This window comes from Garra rufa, chromosome 24 (genome assembly GCF_049309525.1).
Source record: "Garra rufa chromosome 24, GarRuf1.0, whole genome shotgun sequence".
Lineage (NCBI taxonomy): Eukaryota > Metazoa > Chordata > Actinopteri > Cypriniformes > Cyprinidae > Garra > Garra rufa.
In genome coordinates this window covers 22,397,584-22,403,662 of record NC_133384.1, presented here as the reverse complement: position 1 = coordinate 22,403,662, position 6,079 = coordinate 22,397,584, and the positions used below count along the sequence as shown (strand labels likewise).

The 6,079-nt window shown below is 38.8% G+C and overlaps 1 protein-coding gene across 1 annotated transcript in view; it reads left to right on the top strand.

The window, feature by feature from the left end:
• The first annotated feature begins 3,045 nt into the window (after positions 1 to 3,045).
• ctnnd2a (catenin (cadherin-associated protein), delta 2a) overlaps positions 3,046 to 6,079 on the top strand; it is a 452,260-nt gene continuing 449,226 nt past the window's right edge. Inside the window, exon 1 of the mRNA XM_073830570.1 lies at positions 3,046 to 3,244. The gene's annotated coding sequence lies outside the window, so the exon portion shown is untranslated. The remainder of the gene's footprint in view (positions 3,245 to 6,079) is intronic.

Sequence of the window (6,079 nt, the reverse complement as noted above, 5' to 3'; positions counted from 1 at the left end):
TGCGCATCTCAAACACAGCGGTGTTTCGTTTATGAATGAACGTGCGTTTTTAAACAAATCTAGTGAAATGATTCAATTTCCCATTCATAAGAACAGTCACTTGCTTTATACTGGAATTAACCATCCGTTCAAATTAAATCACTGTCTTGCCGCCACCTGCTGGCAGATCTTTTCAGTTATTTAATACTTTAATACTTCTGTATTCAAAATGTTAAAACATTAATCTCAACATGAATTTGATTGCACTCATGCCATCTCTGAGCCTCATTAATCATGAAAAGGTTAAAACTAAATTCCCATGTAAATCACTTTAAGGAGTTAAATATCACCTTGTAATGGGAAGATTAATTATCAGATTTTTTGATTATTGTTTAGAATGTGCTCTTAAAATTTTGACTGTGCTCCTAACAAGAAAAGTAATTATAGAGCCTGAATTGATGTGCATTTTGTGTCAGTGCAAAATCAACTGTGTCAGTGCAAAAAAAGTGTCAGTGCATCAGTGTGAGCCAAGGATTCCAATGACAAAACACACTTGAGCATGCGACTGGCGGTTTAGGATTTATGAGTGATTTTCGTATTTTGATCGCTGTAGCGCCCCCGTCAGGCCGACTGGGGCAAGCCTTGGTGACACTGTAGGCAGTGTGAGTACTACCATCCCATCCCTCCAAGTTTCAAGTCTCTATAACTTACGTGGACATTGCTGATCCTTGCCCATTCTAACAGTTACAATAGGGTTTCATTGCTATGCGCTTGATCCCTAATACAATATAGTAAGACACACCAGTTTGAATATCAAGCAGCAAAACGAGCTGTTTTGTACATTTAAAAATAACTGGACGTGGATGAGACAGGAAGCCAGACCCATACAATTTACAAATGGCCGCATCCACACTTACTGGAAGTAGAAGGTGGATACGGGGGAAATGGAAGTCAATGGCTACCGTCAGCTGTTTGGGTGAGTAAATAATGACACAATTTTTATTTTAGGGTAACCCTTTAAAAATGTTGTTTTACTGTTCTAGTCCTTTTGATGTTGTTGTTGCTGTGCTGACGATCAAGACAAATTCTACCATTTCCCTGGAGAGCTGACATCTTATTAATCAGAGTCCTACTGGGAACTTGCATTCCATTGCTCCATCAAGAACATAAAAGTCTGTTTCTGTTTGTTCAGCAGAATACATTGTCATTGTCAAAGTTAATCGAAAGTGATTCATATCCAGAGTGGAACCACTCACCAGTGATCAGGATTGCACAACCAGCCTTGCTGTAAACTGCGAAGACAGTCTCTGAACAGTGACACTTTGTTGCCCGTGCTTCCGCTTCCACAACGACCAAAAGAGGGCGCCTTAGTCTGACAAAATAGCCTACTTAATACTATATCCATACAGAAGCGCTAACTTTTATGACAAAGATATGTCTCTAAAAATGCTGGGTTAAATCAGCTATTGGTTATTTTGACTCAGGGGTTGAGTTAAATGGGGTATGGTAAGTTCCATTTAACTGAGCTATTGCTAAATTACAATGTTTCTTGCTTAGAATGAACCTAAAATAGGTTGGAAATGAACATTTATTTAACCCAACCGCGGGGTCAAAACAACCCAGTCGCTGCAGGGTTTGTATTTAATCCAGCGCTTCTTAATGTATATGGAAGTTCAGTGTCTTCAATACAAGACAGGGTTATCATTTTGACATGCTGTATTGATCAATCTGAATAGTCATCAGAATACTGGGTACATAGAGGGAGGAGAACGGGTCTAGTTGTCACACTCCAGTTAATATTTTTCAGTGCAGGTTTGTAATTGTCAGTTTATGTAAAAATACATACATTAACGTCTTGGCTACAAAATTGCTAAATATTCCCACTATGCGGTAAGTTCACGTTCACAATGACAATATGCTGTTTAATTATCACCGTAGTGTTTACGAACAGAACAAAGACTTCTAACTGAATAGTAGGCTATATGGGTGTGCAACACAAAAGACGCTGCTCAGCTCCAAAAGAATGATGTCACCTGAAATCGAAAGACCTCGATGCGCATGCGCGGGAGGGAAAGCGCGTTTATCTGTGACAGAAAGCACGTGCATATATACAAGACCAAAATATACAGGAAAGCCTGGAATGCGATTTCTATTGAGGTGGCCCGAGCCAATATACTGTCCAAGTTTCCTTGAAACTACACTGTAACGCAAAACTGCCGTCAGTTTATAACCAACATTGCAAAAGATGATAAAATAATTTGTCTTACGTCACGTCTTTATTTGCCATGTGTTTGTTCTAGATTATCTTTCTTCCTTGATATGTTGCAATATGTGTGTGTGTGTGTATATAGGCTATATATAGAGAGAGATTTTAAAAAGTACATCGCACAATGGGGAGACTCAACACGCAAAATAAATACCCTATGTGATCCATATGGACCACAAAACCAGTCATAACGGTAATTTAAAAAATAATTGAGATTCATACGTTATACATCATCAGCATAGATTAGAGTTAAATAAATAAGCTTTTCATTGATGTTTGGTTTGTTGGGATAGGACAATATTTGGCCGAGATACAACGATTTGAAAATCTGGTATTGTTGGATATTGAAACCAGACTGGTTGACCAGCTAAAACCAGCCAACCAGCCTAGGCTGGTCTTCTGTGTTTTTTTCACCAGGGTATAGGCCTACCTGTGGTACTTCTGACTGGTTTTGTGGTCCAGGGTCACATATAGCCTATAAACACGTAAATCTAAAGAAAAAGAAATAGGCTAAAATCAAAACAATACTGGGGGGTATCAATATAAATATTAATAATGTAAGGTGAAAATGTAAACCATATTTAAAACGTGGTCCGCTTCATTGCGTGAATACGTAGCCTACATGTGTGGCAAAAGAAGGGTATCAAAATAATTTATGCCGAATAAAGAACAGGTGTGTAAAACATGTCCACGTACCTCCAGAAGATGGTGCTCTGTGAATGAATTCAGCGCGAAAGCTGTGCGTGTGTATGTATGTGTGTGGATAAAGGCTGGGATGGTTGTGCTTCAGAAAAGGTAGCATCACCTCGCTCTCTGCCTCCGTTGCCTCAGCGATTCGCTCTTTCAGCAGCCGATGCTTGTCCCTCACTGTGTCAACATCCAGAGAACAGTTCTTTTCCTTAAATAACCTCAGCAGGGCATGAACGTAGGATTCTTATCCAGCTGAATTTCGGATTTAAAGCGGGGAGAGGAGAGCGTTTGTTCCCTGGACATCATTTGGTGAGTGTACAATGTCATTCCATCGCACTCAGTGTTTGTTTGCGGGGTAATGCACTATTTCAGGGGAGCTCAGTTGAAGATGCCTGCTATTTTGGTTAAGATGGAGGAAAGTAGCACAGAATTCAAGTCCAACAAACCTGCCAATGTGCTGAATAAAGAGAAAAAAAAAGAGAGATAATGCATCTGTGCTCAGTTAAACAATAGATTTTTGGCATCGCAGCTCATTTAAAGAGACTGACCCAAATTTGAAACAGAAGGTGGGTGAGTAGAAGGTGTAGTGAATTTGGCTATAAATATGTGATTTTTCTCTCTCTCTCTCTTAAACACCTGAACAAAGCTCTTCAATGACATGACAGGTAAATCTGCACATCATTTGCAACGTTTCATCTTTTCACTTTTCACCTTGAGAACTGTATTAAGTTGGTATAAATGGCTATTTGAGATACTTTAATCTTGAGTATCTACTAAGCAGACTTTTAAAAAATAATTTCAGATGCCACGAGGTCTACCAACACATCCCCACGAGCTCAGTTTGGTCCACTTCCAGCATTGTCAAACTGATTTACTTTGTCATTATGTACTGTTTATACAGAAACATAAGCACTGTGAAGCAATAAGTTGGTTTGGACGCACCACCGGATGTTACTCTAGAGTCTAGACCTTTTGCTAATTAAAAGTCTTGTCTTCATGTTCAGCTGCTGTTAAAAACCTTCTTGAAGTGATGTTACGCTCTCAGTGTGCTCATATTTCAAACTATCTTTGTTTGCAAAGGCATTAATTGGCATTTCAGGTGTGAGTATTTTACACTGCTGGAAAGGAGGTGACGAAGCTTTTCCATTAGGAGGGAATGCTGTATTGATCTGGAGAGCTGACTGGCAGACCTTTCCACAGGGTGCCTCATCGCATCTGTAAATAAGTCCATTGAATGAGCTGTAGATGATGAGGGACAAAGCTGAATCAAAGGCGTGTAATGTTATCTACAGAATGCTCAATGCAAATTTCACAGTTTCACATGAAATGCACGCTGCTTGCAGCATGCAAATGGGATCCTGTTTATCAAAACATCTCACCTTGCTGTTATCACCTTGCTGTTTGTTTGAAAGCATGCACGGACAGAGAGATAAAGGAGAGCTTCGGTTTTGTTTGCTCTCACCGGGCCAGAAGATTTGGCCGGATAGTTATTATTAATTCTTGTCGTCTGCCATCTCTCGGTTGTCTTCTGTGCCGTGGCAACGTGCTTGAAAAGCACCATGTGTTTGGTGATGAAACAGAGAACGTGTGAAGTGCTTTTCACAGATATGCACTATTTTAACAGACGGGTTTCATGCCTGGCTTTCAGTCCCCTGTTGTTTGAAGAGAATCAACTTGTGGCCAGGTCACCAGGCATGAATGCTTTTGGATGAAGATGAGAAACTCTCAGTATAAGTATCATTTGAGTTGGATCAGGATTGTAATGACTTGTTGGTGTGTAACTTCACGTCGGTAGTCTGATCCGTCATTGTTTTTTTTGCTGTGCAGATTACGAATTAGTTTAGCTATCAAGGTCTCCAAAGGCTAATTGAGCACATAGAAAGCCTGGCGTTTAAGAAGCTGCCATTTGCTATTCTGTGATATGAATTATTTATTTCATCGAGTCCAAGGTGAGGGTTTTAGGCACTACTGTTAACCATGGGACGTATCTCGGGTTACAATGAGTGGTGGTTCAGATTTAATTTGGAGCCACATGGCCCCCCACATGGATTCATGACAGGTACAGGTTAAAAAGGGTCAGCACTTGCATGATATTTCTATACAGTAGACAAACATCAATAAATCATCATTTACTTGAGGGCAGTTACAAGCTAAAAAAAAACCTGTTTGTTTTGTTGAGTCTTTAAGCTTGAATCAGTGAGGTCAGTGCTGCCAGGAGGGACAGGTTCAACATAACGCATACATTTGCGGGCAGCCAAGATTTCAATAAAATGTAGTTGTTTTTGATCAGAATGATTTTGGATGTTGGATTGCATATGTGTATTTTATTACTGTACTTTAATAAATGTGAAGAAAATGTGCCGAAGCAAAAATGACTCTCTCTGCAGGTTAGAACAGATTTCACTGAACAGATTTGTTCGAAACACTGATTCAATCAGCAATGAAACAAGTAACTTTAACACTCCATCCAAAATCAAATACTTCTGAATACATGGTATTTGAAAAACAGTTGGTAAAACGTACTCGGATGACCAAATACTTCTGGCGAGATCTAGGGGAGAGGATTTGTGAATAGCAATGAAGGGACACAACTGACTTTGTCAAGTACTGTATATCTGAATTTTATCCATACTACACATATTCATGCTAAATAGAACATACTTTTTTAATGGTCACAAAGTAAGTTTGAATTTAAATGTAGTACAACTATAGCAGTATGTGATTTTGGACGCATTGTGTGAGTGAGTCATTAAATCATTCACCCAACCAGTTTGTTCAAAACAATTAATTCAAAAAATTAAATCGATTAATCGGTATGAATACTTTTGCAAGGCACTGTATGGCTGTCAAATTGATTAATCGTGAATAATCACAGCCAAAATATTCTGAACTGGAATATTGAACATTGTTGATGATAGAGATTGTCTTAATGAATGAGTAAAAATCATTGACTAAATAGATTTATTGAACACATTTATTAAGGGCAGTAACTTAATCACTGCATCCAAAATGAAATACTTCCGAATACATAGTATATGCAAAACAGTACTCAGGTGAGCAGCTACGTCTAATGACCAACTAGATGCTGAAATGCGCATTTGATTAAGTTTGTATTTGATTGTACAAATGTAGCAGTATGCAATT